The sequence below is a fragment of the Triticum aestivum genome, chromosome 7B (assembly GCF_018294505.1).
Source record: "Triticum aestivum cultivar Chinese Spring chromosome 7B, IWGSC CS RefSeq v2.1, whole genome shotgun sequence".
Taxonomy (NCBI): domain Eukaryota; kingdom Viridiplantae; phylum Streptophyta; class Magnoliopsida; order Poales; family Poaceae; genus Triticum; species Triticum aestivum.
Window position 1 is genome coordinate 649,104,474 of NC_057813.1, and position 16,493 is coordinate 649,120,966.

The 16,493-nt window shown below is 41.4% G+C and overlaps 1 long non-coding RNA gene across 10 annotated transcripts; it reads right to left on the reverse strand.

The window, feature by feature from the left end:
• Positions 1 to 8,903: 8,903 nt before the first annotated feature.
• On the reverse strand, positions 8,904 to 14,716 carry LOC123157303 (uncharacterized). Of its 10 annotated transcripts, none has more exons than XR_006478926.1 (12): positions 14,321 to 14,713; positions 13,864 to 13,981; positions 13,552 to 13,754; positions 13,351 to 13,470; positions 13,074 to 13,282; positions 12,837 to 12,914; positions 12,328 to 12,448; positions 12,026 to 12,141; positions 11,474 to 11,547; positions 10,816 to 11,383; positions 10,180 to 10,274; positions 8,904 to 9,432 (listed from the first exon to the last, which is right to left on the reverse strand). It is a non-coding gene; the product is annotated as an uncharacterized lncRNA (long non-coding RNA). The 10 variants fall into 10 exon arrangements; XR_006478927.1 differs by having other exon boundaries at positions 10,167 to 10,274; XR_006478921.1 differs by adding an exon at positions 14,150 to 14,229 and having other exon boundaries at positions 8,904 to 11,383; positions 14,321 to 14,715.
• Positions 14,717 to 16,493: the final 1,777 nt, after the last annotated feature.

Sequence of the window (16,493 nt, forward strand, 5' to 3'; positions counted from 1 at the left end):
ACCCCATCTCTCTCCCCACCCTTTGTAAGCACTCCCCCCTTCCGATCCCTCTTGTTTGCTTAGTATGAACCCTAGCTATTTAGTGCTAGTTAGTATGATCCCTAGGCTATTTTTAGTGTTAGTTAGTTAATTTAGTGTTAGTTAGTTAGTTAGTTAGTATGAACCCTTAGAAGTAGTTCCTAGGTACTAATTAGTTAGCAAGAACTAGGTACTAATTAGCTAGGTACTAGTTTATTTTTATTTATAGTAAGTTTATTTTCCGTAAGAACTAATTGAATTAATAGAACATGTTAGTAAGAACTTGTTGCTATTTTTTTAGTTAAAGCAATTTTTCCTGCATCGACATGGACGATGCCTATCCCACATCCTCGTCATCGAGTCGGTGGAGGACGACACCTGCTTGACCAGATGGGCCATGTCCGGGACTGGGCTCCGCCGGGGTGGTACTGGGAGGCGCTACCTACCGGGGGGCGCAAGTTGGTGAGGAGTCAGCCTGTCGTTGACCCGAACCTTCTTTGGTGGCGGTCGCGTGGGCCAGTGACTGTCCAGAGGCTCGAGGACCCCGCGGAGGTGGTGTGTCACCGTGTTAGTGAGGAGGACGCGCACGTCCGTCGCTACTTGTTTGCGTTGGAGCACAGGTTCTCCAATACCTGGCAGGTTCTCCAGGGATCTCACTGGAGCTATGATCCCGTGATGGTTCCTTCTCTGTGGGTGTCAACCGCCCGTGCCGATACCCGTCGTGTGCTAGGGTTTTAGTTGTATTAGTGATGTTATATGTATGACACTATTCGGGATGTATTAGTGATAATATTCGACGATGTACGAACACACATGAGATGATTTACTTTTGCTTATTCAATGCATGCTAATTTGAGTCCTATAAGATATTTTGAAATGTATATCTTGTGTTGCTCAAATAGGATATGTGCTTGCCCAAGTGGCCGGTCATGTTTGCAGGTTACACCTCCGAGTGGCCTATGTTTTACCGGAGTGTTGATTCATTTCCGTTCCGGCAAATTTCAGGCGCTCGATATGTCCTATTTTAGCAAAGGTCATGCCGGATTTTTCCATGAATTTTGGCATGACTTGTGCCAGAATATGTAGGAAATATCGAGTGCCCTGGATTTGTGTGTTGAGTATCCTGGTAGTTTTCTTCGATCGATTTTCAATTAATGTTTTAACGATGAACATAGGAAATGTCTGACGACGAAAAGGATTTCGGTATTTGCAAATACTACGAAGACGAGCGCGGCCTGTGCGACGGAATCTTCCTAGATGATGATAGGCGCTTCAGCATCAAGCTGGACGAGAACTTCGAAGTGGATACAGTAAATCACAACGACAAGTCTTTTTTTCGTAATTAAGCATGACATATGCTTCATTTGCTTCAACTTATAATTTGTTTTTACTATTCTACTAGCGTATCCCCTGCCATGCAAGAGTTTTTGTATTGGATAAGATAGGTTGCAGTCGTACTGTGGAGGTAAAGAAATTTTACTTGAAGACCGAGCATGGTTATATTTTCCACATAAAATTATACAATTCAGACGACTACACCTATTTTGGATGCAAAACATGGCGAGCACTATGCAAGACTTATGCATTTGAGCCTGATATGGTTATCACCTTTGATATTCGTCCGGAAGATGATATTGAAGGTAATACCGACATCTGGGTCGATGTGCAGACGCCTCCAGTTATACCAAAATGTGAGTTTCTCAACCATATTTATGTCTTTGATATTGTTTATTCAAAAATAGTTGACAATTAATTTTTATTGTATTTCGATGCAAGCAAACATGTCCAGCGCTTGGTAGATAGGACCGTATACTGTGACGGGGCTGAACTCAACTGCGAGGAGCTCAGTCATTATGTTTCATGGCTTGCGGATCTTGATACTGTCAAGACAAATTTTCTTCCTGCATTTAGAAATGTTAGTACTGAAAACATGCGACCAATAGTGTTCGTACTGAACTACGGTCACATCTATTTAGGAAGGATGGTAAGATTTTTAATATTTGTCCTCACTGCATCTTTTCCATACATTATTTTTGAAGCTAAACTTCATTGCTAAGTATGTTACCATACGATGTTCTTCAACAGGGAGTCCTGATGAATGTTGTGCCTTATGGGATCGAGACTAAAGGTACCATGAGTATTATTAGCTTACGGCCAAAATATCCTATAGATTACTGTAGTGCATTCAAGATTAGTGACGGATGCTTAATAGTGCAAGACTGGACCAAATATGTGATGGGGGAGCGTAGAGAAGTACTAGGGGGCAGCAAACAGAAGCGCAGCCCATGATTAGGAGACAGGTTCATCTGCATGCTCCAACTTGATCAAGTAGGAGAGCTACACATGTTTTATATTATTTTACCTAAGAGAGAGCAGCAGGAGTGATTAACTAGCTAGAAATGAGATTGAGGATGATGATGTGCTACACTATTACTATGATGATAAAATAGCTAGTGTCGGTGGTAATGACTATGATGATTATTATTAGCTAGTGTTAGTGGTGATTAAATAAATAATGTTGGTGGTAATTACTATGATGATGATTAAATAGCTTGTGCTGACGGATTAGATTCAAGTGGAGGCAACATGTGGTGCACATCGAAAGTACTACTAGTCCAAACTACATCAAGTTTGGATTAGTAGTATACTTTTGACATGCACCACATATTGCCTCCACTTGAACCTAATCCACCTTCATTTGACACACTGGACATAATGATGTAAACCTCATAACTGGTATTGTACCAATATTTGTACGATGGAGAGAAAACCGCATAAATACACTAAAAATAAAAAGATAAAAAATGAATACTAGTAGCGATGGAGAGAAAACGCGCTGCCACTAGTTTCATTAGCAGTAGTGTGGGGGTGAACAAATGCTACAGCTATTTGTCCTAGCAGTAGCGCGCGCAGGCATGCGTTACTGCTAAGCAATAGCTGTAGCGCCTTATTAGTAGCGCGCCTACCCGCGCTACTAGTGAGCACAAAACCAGCGCTACTGCTAGGGTTTTCCCTAGTAGTGTAGAGATGAATATCTGAGTTGCGAGTTTGGTACACAATTATGACATTGTGGAAATTGTTTCACAACTAACACCGCCTGGAACACCATAGTGTGATGGTGTGTCCGAACATCATAGATACACCCCATTGGATATGGGGCATACCATGATGTCTCTTATCAAATTACCACTATCGTTCATGGGTTAGGCATTAGAGACAATCGCACTCACTTTAAATAGAGCACCACGTAATTCCATTGAGATGACACCGTATGAACTATGGTTTAGAGAAACCTAAGCTGTCGTTTCTTGAAAGTTTGGGGCTGCGACGCTTATGTGAAAAGGTTTCAGGCAGATAAGCTTGAACCCAAAGTGGATAAATGCATCTTCATAGGACACCAAAAACAGTTGGGTATACCTCTTATTCAGATCCGGAAGCAAAAGTGATTGTTTCTATAAACGGGTCCTTTCTCGAGAAAAAGTTTCTCTCGAAAGAATTGAGTGGGAGGATGGTGGAGACTTGATAAGGTTATTGAACCATCACTTCAACCAGTATATAGTAGGGCAGAGGAAGTTGTTCCTGTGGCACCTACACAAATTGAAGTGGAAGTTGATGATAGTGATCATGAAACTTCGGATCAAGTCACTACCAAACCTCGTAGGATGACAAGGACAGGTACTGCTTCAGAGTGGTACGATAATCCTGTCTTGGAGGTCATGTTGCTAGACAACAATGAACCTACGAGCTATGGAGAAGCGATGGTGGGCCCGGATTCCGACAAATGGCTTGAGGCCATAAAATCCGAGAGAGGATCCATGTATGAAAACAAAGTGTAGACTTTGGAAGAACTACTTGATGGTCGTAAGGCTGTTGGGTACAGATGGATTTTAAAAGGAAGACGGTCAATGATGGTAAGTATCACCATTAAAAAAGCTCGACTTGTCGTTAAGATGTTTTCCGACAAGTTCAAGGAGTTGACTACGACGAGACTTTCTCACTCGTAGCAATGCTAAGAATCTGTTGGAATTATATTAGCAATTACTGCATTATTTATGAAATCTTGTAGATAGGATGTCAAAACATTGTTTCCTCGACAATTTTCTTGAGGAAAGGTTGTATGTGATACAACCAGAAGGTTTTGTCAATCCTGAAAGATGCTAACAAGTATGCAAAGCTCCAGCAATCCTTCTAAGGACTGGAGTAAGCATCTCGGAGTTGGAATATACGCTTTGATGAGATGATCAAAGATTTTGGGTTTATACAATGTTTATGAGAAACTTGTATTTCCAAAGAAGTGAGTGGGAGCACTATAGAATTTCTGATGAGTATATGTTATTGACATATTGTTGATCAGAGATGATGTAGAATTTCTGGACAGCATATAGGGTTATTTGAAAAGTGTTTTTCAATGGAAAACCTGGATTAAGCTACTTGAACATTGAGCATCAAGATCTATAAAGATAGATCAAAAAACGCTTAATAGTACTTTCAAATGAATACATACAAAGACAAGATTTTGAAAGAGTTCAAAATAGATCGGCAAAGAAGGAGTTCTTGGTTGTGTCATAAGGTGTGAGTATTGAGTAAGACTCAAGACCTGACCACGGCAGAAGAGAGAGAAAGGACAAAGGCCGTCCCCTATGCTTTAGACGTAGGCTCTAAAGTATGCTATGCTGTGTACCGCACCTGAAGTGTGCCTTGCCATGAGTCAGTCAAGGGGTACAAGTGTGATCCTGGAATGGATCACATGACAGTGGTCAAACTTATCCTTAGTAACTAGTTGACTAAGAAATTTTCTCGATTATGGAGGTGGTAAAAGAGTTCGTCGTAAAGGGTTACGTCGATGCAAACTTTGACACTAATCCGGATGACTCTGAGTAGTAAACCGAATTCGTATAGTAGAGCAGTTGTTTGGAATAGCTCCAAGTAGCACGTGGAAGCTGCATCTATAAGATGACATAGAGATTTGTAAAGCACACACGGATCTGAAAGGTTCAGACCTGTTGACTAATAAACCTCTCTCACAAGCGAGATATGATCAAACACCATGGGTGTTGGATTCATTACAATCACATAATGATGAAACTAGATTATTGACTCTAGTGCAAGTGGGAGACTGTTGGAAATATACCCTAGAGGCAATAATAAAATGGTTATTATTATATTTCCTTGTTCATGATAATTGTCTATTGTTCATGCTATAATTGTATTAACTGGAAACCGTAATACATGTGTGAATACATAGACCACAACATGTCCCTAGTGAGCCTCTAGTTGACTAGCTCGTTGATCAATATATGGTTATGGTTTCCTGACCATGGACACTGGATGTCATTGATAACGGGATCACATCATTAGGAGAATGATGTGATGGACAAGACCCAATCCTAAGCATAGCACAAGATCGTGTAGTTCGTTTGCTAAGAGCTTTTCTAATGTCAAGTATCATTTCCTTAGACCATGAGATTGTGTAACTCCCGGATACCGTAGGAATGCTTTGGGTGTACCAAACGTCACAACGTAACTGGGTGGCTATAAAGGTGCACTACAGGTATCTCTGAAAGTGTCTGTTGGGTTGGCACGAATTGAGATTGGGATTTGTCACTTCGATGACGGAGAGGTATCTCTGGACCCACTCGATAATGCATCATCATAATGAGCTCAATGTGACTAAGTAGTTAGTCACGGGATCATGCATTACGGAACGAGTAAAGTGACTTGCCGGTAACGAGATTGAACGAGGTATTGGGATACCGGCGATCGAATCTCGGGCAAATAACGTACCGATTGACAAAGGGAATTGTATACGGGATTGCTTGAATCCTTGAAATCGTGGTTCATCCGATGAGATCATCGTGGAACATGTGGGAGCCAACATGGGTATCTAGATCCCGCTATTGGTTATTGGCCAGAGAGCTGTCTCGGTCATGTCTGCATGATTCCCGAACCCGTAGGGTCTACACACTTAAGGTTCGGTGATGCTAGAGTTGTTATGGGAATTAGTGTGCAGTTATCGAATGTTGTTCAGAGTCCCGGATGAGATCCCGGACGTCAGAGGAGTTCCGGAATGGTCCGGAGGTAAAGATTTATATATGGGAAGTTCTATTTTGGCCACCGGAAAATGTTCGGGATTTTTCGGTATTGTACCGGGAAGGTTCTAGAAGGTTCCAGAGTGGGGCCCAGCAGCATGGGAGGCCCACATGAACGTGGGTAGTGTGGGCAAGGCCCCACACCCCCGGTCAAGGCGCACCAAGATCCCCCCTTAGAAGGAATAAGATCATATCCCGAAGGGATAAGATCAAGATCCCTAAAAAGGGGGGATAACAATCGTTGGGGAAGGAAATGATGGGATTTCTTTCCTCCCACCTTTGCCATAGCCCCAATGGACTTGGAAGGCAAGAAACCAGCCCCCTCCACCCCTATATATAGTGGGGATGCGCATGGGAGCTTCACCCTTGTCCCTGGCGCAGCTCTCTCCCTCCCCAACACCTCATCCTCCGTAGTAGTGCTTGGCGAAGCCCTGCCGGAGAATTGCAAGCTCCACCACCACGCCGTCATGCTGCCGGAGCTCTCCCTCAACTTCTCCTCTCCCCTTGCTGGATCAAGAAGGAGGACACGTCCCCGGGCTGTACGTGTGTTGAACGCGGAGGCGCCATTGTTCGGCGCTTAGATCGAAATCAACCACGATCTGAATCGCTACGAGTACGACTCCTTCATCCGCGTTCTTGTAACGCTTCCGCATCGCAATCTTCAAGGGTATGAAGATGCACTCCCCTCTCTATCGTTGCTAGTCTCTCCATAGATTGATCTTGGTGATGCGTAGAATTTTTTTTAATTTCTGCAACGATCCCAACACTTTGCTTATGTGGCATAATAGTAAATGAAGAGAGGGGGGGTTCAAGTAACATACAATCCTTGAACGCCCACAGATTCAAAATATGTTCGTAATTTTGTAAATTATTCGCATATGCAAAATATTGTCATGATATAAAAAAATGTTGGTGAAATAAAAAAAGTTTCATGATTTTGAAAAGAAATTGCAAATTTAAAAAGGTTCAGAATATTTGAAAAATATTTCTGAATTCCAAAAAAGGTTCCTAAATTCAAAATTATCATCAATTATAAAAATCTCCACTGATCGAAAAATGTCTGTGAACTCAAAAAATATTCCTGCATTTCAGAAAATGCTCGTCAAATAAAAAAATGTTCTTGAATATCAAAATTTTTACATTTTTTTTAATATTCATTGATTCAAAAAAAATGTTTGTCGATTCAACACAATGTCCACGCGGTTCAAAAAATGTTGACAGTTGAAAAAATGTGCACGAATTTATAAAAAATGTCCACGAATTGAAAACATATTTGTGAATTTTTAAAATGCTCATAATTGTTTTCTTGATTTCAGAAAATGTTTGTGAATTTAATAAATATTCATGAATTTGAAAAGGGTTTTAAAAAATGAAAAAGGAAAAATTAACAAAAAGGTAAAAAATACAAGTGACAACCAAAATAAAATAAAAACAAACATGGAAAAAGAAATGGAAAGTGGAAAACGAAGAAAACAAGAACAGAAAAGAAAAAAGAAAAATGAAGCGGATAAAAGAGGGAAAGAACTAGAAAAATACTAAGAAAAAAACATGTTCATGGAAGGTTCTATAACCTTCTCAAAATCGATGGGAAAAATCAGAATGGGTTGGCCCATACAAAGGACATGGCGTCCGAAAGGGCCTGGTAGGAAGGGCCAGTCCATCCTTATAACTAACTCATGCTCTGCCCCCTCCCAGGATCTGTGTGGGACTAGGCCCAATATCATATTTCATTTTTTGATTTAATCCATAGGTCGACAGGCAAAAACATAAATGGGTCGTAATCCACAAGTTTACAATTACCTTACCATCCTAACACTACCCATTTTATGGCATGGGGCTTAATGAGTAGCCATTCACAGGAGAACGTGTGAGCTATGGCAGAGAGTTTTGTTGGTTACAGAAGGCATGTACGTGCTGACAGAGTAACATAGTGTGGATGACAATAAGATCAAAGTAAAACAATGTGAAATATGGAGGTAGATTTGGCAAGGGCGGAGATAGATGAAGGGAGGGGAAAGGTGAAACCACGTCAGGTTGCATGTCAGGGGCGGAGCCAGAAATTTTGGCCATTGGGATCACTCCATGACTCATTGTGAGAACTTAGTACTAACTAGTAAAACGTCCGTACGTTGCCACGGGCTTTTAAAAAAATTTAAGACGCTACTCACGGAGCTAAAATAATCAAGAACAATGCCTAACTCACATCTTTTTCTTGACAATCAGCTAACACACATCATACTATCGAAGCCTTCCCCACCTTCGGCCATCAGTTGGCCATTCACAAGAGGGCGGCGGGCGCGGGCGCTAAACTTGGTCATCTACAGCGTTGCGGCAGCCAAGATCGAGTTGGACGTGGGGGTGTAAAGAGGGAAACAAGCACATTGCAACGGGCAGTCGTGCCACGGCCTTTACCTTTTGCCGGGCAACAGCCAGAGGCCACCACGCTCCTCGGCTCTCCCTCCTCTCTTCCATACCTGGCAACAAGATGAGCGAGATAGAGAGGAGGCAACCAAGATGTTTTTCTATATGGCGACCAAGATGCTTTTGTTTACTCATGCCACGGATTCCTTACAGCCCCACCTTCGAGCGAAAAATTATCTCTTCTTTCCAAATTTATCTTCTTTTGCTTCTTTCATTATTCTCGTCAAACAAGAATTGCCTTGCTATATAACCTCGCCAAACTAATATCATACACTTTTATGGATCCACTAATATGAGTTCGTCATTATTTCGTTACTAAAAAGGATGGAACTCTAAAATGTTAAACAACATGCTACACCAAATAATGTGAACTGATTGTATAATCAAACAATTTAATTCAAAATTATAAGATCTTAGGCATTTAATTACAAAACCAATGTGTTTGTGTTTTCTCTTATGTTTGATCACTTTTGCAACCAAGTTCTTCTTGATATATGTACACCAATTTTAAAGCAAATGTAGAGTAGCAGAAACAACCATTTATCCCTTTTTCCTTCTAGAAATCCAGTAATAGACTAATGATATAGACTGCTCTGTTTCCTTTAGATGTAGGGTCCTCCTTGATTATGATGTAGGGTTTCGTCGGGCCATCGAAGCCCCTCCGTCGTCACTCCCTCCCCCATAACTACATCCTCCTCCTTGAGTCACCGCGCCAACCCCATCCCGCGTCAGTCTGAGCGCCCGGCAGTTCCCGAGCGTTACTCACCCGGCCTCATGATGCGCGACTCCGTCACCAGCATGCCCTTGCACCACCTCATGCATGCCTCCTTCACCGACCAACAGCGGCCACGGACGAGGTCAACAGACACTAAGCCCTTGACCACTGTTGCGTGCGGTGCTCTCCCTGCAACAGTGTATCAATTTTCAAAATGGTGTATCAATTAGCTCTGGTGTTCTACTTATGGCTGAAAAAAATTGTCTTCGACTTTTTTATTTTGACCCAATTGAAATTAAGTGGTTGCAATAAAAAAGGAAATTGAATTAGATTACTTCACTATATCATACTACTAATCTATTCTAAGTAGATTCAAAGATAATATAATAGAAAGACTGTAAAGTATCAAATTCTTCGAAAACACACATAATAGAAACTTAGATAACTGTGAACTCCAAATGCCTGAACAACGAATCAAAATTATAGAATGTGCACAAGCATGAGCACAAAAACACAATTTATGGAGCCCAGAAGGTTTCATGGAGCAAAAATGTTCTATTCTACATAATGATCTTTGCTCCTTGGGACTCATTTATATGGGTTTTTGCTTTGCTCTGACCTAGCATGCTGACCAGTCCCCCATATTTTTGTTTTAGCACAAAAAACATATTCATGGATAATATGAAACAAAATGTATATGAAAATTAGTCACCATGTACTGGACAGCAAACACAAAAGTACATGGATGGTATTAATATTACCTTGTATTAAAAGAAAGACTACAACATGATATATAAAATGACCAAGCAGTAGAACTGATGGCCAAACTTCTCAAAATTCTAGTAAGAAAATTTTGGGCAATCATAAAAAAATAAACAAGGCAGTAGCTAGTCCTTTGCAATGCTTGATTGTATACATGATACCTTGCCCTCTTACAATATTATTCTTATCTGAATTCACAAAGACGCTATCCTCTGTAGTCCCCAGCTCTGAGGTAAACCATGTCTTCTTCTCATCGTGTGCTGTCAATCCTGCAAAAGATACATATAAATCTCTCTTTTACGGTGTGTGTGTGTGTGTGGTGTGGACCTGATATTTAAAGGTAACAAATTAGCCTTGTTCAAAAGTGTATTGTTCTCTTGTCAAGTTCCTTTGCATGTACCTACTATGGATAAGTTCATGCCATCAGACATGAAAATGTTAAAGAATCCGCAATAGTACCATCTGTTCACATACTAAACTTTTCTACTAAATGTGAAATATATAAAGATCCATCCAAACGAAATAGTATGCACTTGTTATGGATCAGTAGAAGTTAGAAGCAGCAACACCGCTGACATTACGGATCACCAGAAGCAAACCATGCACAAACAGAGAGAAGAAGAAAACCCATAATTTGAGAAAAAAACTATATGTTGAAGCCAGCCAAGATGTATACTGCAAAAAGGGTCCAACAGTTAAGTGATATTTCCAAATAGTGCCAATTCTAATATCTATATATAAAAAGCCTGTAACAAAAAAGTATATCAATGGATTTAAGATGGAGGAGGTATTTTAGATGGTTGGCCTCACCGGAAATAGAGGCGCCGGCTTGTGCTTGACACGGATATGACAGTAAGATCAAGATCTAGCTATAGCTTCAGCTCCATAGATTACATCATACTATTTGACATAGCAAGATCAAAATACCAACATCCATCAGTTCAGCCTGTGAGGTTGGTACTCGTGCCATGGTGTCTAGGAAAATATGGGCATCGAGGTCAGCTGAGCACATGGTCGAGTGTAGTGGACAAACCGCTGTCAGCCCGATCATGACCTAAGATACGGTGTGGACCTGCTGGAGGGAAGCCCAAGTGCAACTTGGATGATGGCGTACTTGGAGCCGGCGCCGGCTCTCCCGTCCCTGCGGCAGCGCACGACCTGCTCCTCGGCCATGCATAGCCTCCTCCTCCATGACCTTCGCTTCCCTTCCAAGCGGCTGCCAGCGCAGCCGTTGCTCGCCTCCGGATGGTGTGTACAGCCACCGCTGCACGAACGTTGTGGCCCTGCCGTTCTCTAGACAGGCCTCTAGATCAGCCACAATAATTCACCTAGATTTGGACCACAGGTGTGCTACTGCCGCCTCCTCAAGCGCATTGACCTGGCACCGATGAAGCAAGCGTGCGTCGAGGAGAAACAATCATCAATTCATGTCATGGAGTACAACATTGCATAGTGCGAAAAAAATCACCTTCTTCTATCCGTCTCCTCAATCCAAGCTCGGCACCATGACTAATAGCACATCCAGCTCACAGCCCGCCAAAACTTTCACAAAAAACAAACAAAAATAATTAACTTGTAGCAAATCACTATGGAGATATGTTAAAATAAACCCAAAGTAACAATGGAAGAACAAATACACATCACTTGTCATTGTATATTTGTGATGATACATGCCATGTCACCCTTGCTAGATGCTTGCTAGAAAAGTCACTTTCAGAATTGGTTTATTATGAACATCTCCTTAAAAAAACTCCTTATGAAAGGTGCTAGGACACATATCTTACATATCCCTCATTTGCATGGTCTTCCTCTACTCCTCCCTAGTTGAATCCATGTCTTCTCAATATTTTGAGATCAAAACTACTTTATACCATCAGTTCAAATATCAATTAGACGTATGCAAATTCGCTGTTTTGATGGAAACATAAATTAAGCAATAATAATTAGCCAAATACTCGTGTACACTGTCATGATTAAAGGAAACAAAATGCAATTCATTCACCAGAGTTCGTCAACTTACACAAAAAAGAGCATCATGCCTTGTCAAAGTACAACCTTGTGGAGCAAAGATCGTATGCTTGTGGTCAAATCGGACACCAATTTATCCTTTCTGGACAGAAGACGTACCTGCATCTCCTGTGAACCTTATCATCACAATTTGGAATGTTGAGGAACCGGTTCATTAAGTTTGCAACCAAACTATAGAAAATCCGTTCATGATCTTAGGAAGAACTTGATTTCCTATTTGACTATTAAACTGGCAAGCTAATGATGTATGCAATCAAAAGAAAAATCAGGCTCTTCTAGGATGAAGGCATGTACCTAGCAATGGCAAAATATAAAGATCTATGGAGGGGAGGAGGAGCCACCAATAGATCTGCACATGAAGAAGTAGAAGGAGGAGCCACCACCAGATGTGCACAGGGAGGACCCGAGTAGGTTGCTGGCAACATACTTCTTTAATATAGGAAATTAAGAATAATAATAGCACCAAATTTAGAACTAAAACCACGACGAGTAAATCGGAACGGAGGGAGTAGTTAGCTAACTGAAAATAGATTGCTAGATGGACCCTTACTTCTACAAACCATGCATGTAAGATGTAACCACAAAACAAGAAACAATTCGAGCGAACTGAAGATAGATTGCTAGATCGGTTAAACGATGAACACAACTGCCATAAATCACATCAGAGCATGTAACATACTATGAGAAATCATTCATAGATTGGCTACTGGTACTTCATTCAGACATCACAAGAACCAAGAGTCAAATCACGGGCGTTGGTAAGGTTCAAAGCTTCAGACTAATCTAAAATATCAGCTCCATACCTTTTGTGAATGTGTGATGCGTGCCTGAGGACTTCCTGCTGTCTTGTAGGTATGCCCTTGGTTAGAAAGTTCTTGTTTCTGTCAGAGAGGTAGAACTGTCATCTGCATCATCTACTTACTCCACGAAAATTGATTAAACGGTCTACCACATCATATGCTAAAGAATGAAATCACAGAGACTAATAAGAAGAGGGACAAACACTGCAATTTGGGACCCCAGATAAATGGCGGGTTTACCATGTGGGGGCAGTATGACGCCGGTAGCTGATCTCTGAAGGTTGATTCCTCATAGTGGGACTCAGATCCTGCTGTCCCACAGTATGGAAACAAACCCTTAAAGGATCTGAGTCCATACTTCCTCAACTTCCTCAACTTTGCAGAATCACATGTTCGAAGCAGTATTCAGTCACACGTCTGGTTACAATAGAACAATTGGACTGCAATGCCTGCAGATTTTCACTTGATGAGATTCTGTTTTCTAAGATTAAATACAAGCAAGAAAACAGACATTCACCTCCAATTACATCGATCGGGCTTTGCCTTGGTCTTCAAATTTAAAATGCAGAACTGTAATATGTATGTATGTTGTTGGTATGGTTCTTTCTATTCTGGAAATTGAACATACATGAGGAATCTGCAGACTTTATATTTCAGCTTGCATTCTCTTTTTACATGAAGAAAAATGAAGTAAATACTTGTAAGCAATAAGTGTTACCTTGGATTCCTACTCGTAGATCTGGGCATATTTCGTGTAGCTAGCAATTTGAATGCATGAGATTATGTGGTTGTGCCAGCGAGCCTGTCAACCAGAATGCAGAAGTCTGGGTCGTGAAAATGCATTGTTGATTAGTTGTGTACTTACTGCTGGAGCTAAAATGGTCGTAGTTCTTGTGCCTTAACTCATCACATGCAGTCCTCCTGCATAGTTTGAAAAAAGAAATAATTCACAAATCAATATTAAGGAAGACATATAATGGTAAGATAAGAACAGCTAGCTAGCCAACGGCAGAAGGACTCTTTCGGTTACCTGGCTTGTAATCATCATCATCCAGTCGCTCCCAAAATTATTCAGTACAGGGCCAAAATCACAATCGTCAGTCTCATGCAAATCTTTAATCTCCCATGCCGTTGGATACACATCAGGCCTAAAAAAATTATGCAAAAAAATAATCAAGTATGAGATGTAAGATTCAGAGTACAGTCTTTAGAAAGATAAGTTTTCTTTCACAACAAAAGCCATCTAAACCAAGTCTGATGCCCACTAAAAACCATCTAAAGAGGCAATGTAATTGACCAATGGATTGTTATCTTACTTCATTCATGGAGTCCACAAGTGGGATCAGATGAGAAACTGAAGGTGGTGTTCCACTCTCTATCCGTGCAAGAATGCAATCTTGCATTCAATACATTAATTACTCAGTAAAAAAAGCTTATTGGTGCTTGCCGAACGGTTTGAGGCATCAGATATGGGAAGGGGATCTCACCAGATGAGGAGGTCCTGCCGAAGGAGGGGATCCCACGGGTCTCCGCGCCTTGATCCGCCAGAAGGAGCCGCCATTGCCGCTGATGGATCAGGACGTCGGTGACAAGGCGGCGGTAGCGCGCTCACCGTGTGTCGGAGCGGACAGATCGCGCGCGATGGGGAAGGTGCTGGCGCGCGGAGGGCCCTGGCTCAAGGAGATCCAGGTGATGCTGCCGGCGCTTGAGATCGAGGAGATCCGGAGTTCGGCGGCGGCGGGATTCAAACCGCCCTGCTTTGCAGAGGCGGCGGCGGCGGCGGCGTCGTCTCCCCCTCGGACGGCGGCGGTGGCGTCGTCTCCCCCTCGGACGGCGGCGGCGGGGGTCGATGGGATCGATGGGAGGGGCAACGAAGGATGGGGTCCATGGTTTTTTTTTTTGCTGGTCGTTTGTTTTTTTGTGGTTGCGTGGGATGGGATGCGGTGGGGGAAGAGACGAAAAAAACCCAGCGAAAGTGGTGGGACGAAATAAAACCAGCGAAAAAAACCAGAAGACTATTCATCAACTACTATATTATTAGGAGTAGAGATATGTGAAGTTTAAAGTCTAATTTTAAATTATCTTACAACAAAATTATAGCATCCAAAAACAACAGAATGAAAGAACACGTTGTGTTGCATTAAAAACTAAAGAATGTAAGACATACCAGTTCAATAAAATTATAAAATCACTTGCTTACAAATTGTAAATATTGTAGTGTCAAATAACTTTGTAGCTCTAGATGTAGCTTCTCATCTTCCTGGCACATTGAAAAAAATAACAAGTTAGTTTGAAAATTTTATCGTAAGTACTATCAAGTGAAAGAATCTTGTAAAAGCACTCACATTTTAGAGTGTCCCCTTTCGATCTTTCATCGCCTTAAAAAGATTAAACGTTGCATCATTGGTAATGGTAGAAAATATATCTTTCTCCACATCGCAAATTAAACACTGGATTAAATCTCCATTGAGTATCTCCAATCTCCCTCTGGGGGTAACCAAAATTAGACGTTGTCCTGTAAGATCCCCACACTAAATTACGCCTAATCTTTGTCTTGCTTCTTGGGATTTCTTGTGTACTCTGAAATTCTCTTCTAGTCAGCCAAATCATAAGGCAACTCATCTAAGTTAATTTTTGTATGAATAGTAGCCTTTAAAAGACTAGACACTTCATGGACTTAGCCTATGTCTAACGGGTGACCTTGATGTGCCTGTATCATTCTCTCGATCTGGTGACCGAGTTTTCTTTGAAAAATACCACTCCATAGCCTAGATCAATTAAAGTTCATGAAAAACAAATAAAAAAACTAGGGCAAAAAATTACTATCGCACTAGGCTATTAGGCTAGATAGAACATCATCAGAGAGAGGAGATGAGGCAATGTAATCTAATTACCTTAAATTTTAGGGTGCACTGTTGTTGTTGTCGATCTGGCTGCGGCCGGTCGAGAGGCGGCCGCGCGGCGAGGTAGCAGGAACACGAACAGACGAGAAAAGATATGTGAACTGGAAAAGAAAAAAGACGATTATGCGTGCAGCCACGTGCGTGACTAATCACGGTGATTAATTATGGCAAGGAGTCCACAGGACTCCTCGTGGGCTGTTCATTTATGGGCCTTTTGTTTAGTCATAATTTTTTTAATGGGTTCACGACAAGTGAATATGCACTGCATGCACGTACGAAGCATAATCCGTTGGGTTCAGTTGAACCCAACGCTTGTATGTTGGCTCCGCCGCTGTTGCATGGGGTTAACAAGATATGGAGATGTGTGGCATGAAGGAAGAAAGAGAGTGGTGCTCAATATTTGAAGCAGAGGGAGGAAGCAGGAGAAAGGAGAACACTACGCGCTCGACGTTGCCTTCTAACGAAATATGATACGATTTTGAGTGGCGTGCTCATGAGGAGAACGCTGGTTTATGACTTTGACGCGTCTTTGGAGCAACATTCAGAGCATAATTGTTTTTGACGAAAAATTGCTACAAAGTATAAGAAAACACATTTCAAAACATATCTAATGATACAAATAAATGTGCTATTTTAACATACAGTTCCTTCTATATAAAAGTGAATTATCAAAGTTTTTACAGAGAATTAAATAGTTTTTTAGAGTGTGAATTAAATTGGCATTTTCTATTTGATTCTCGTTGTGTAAATTGTCGAC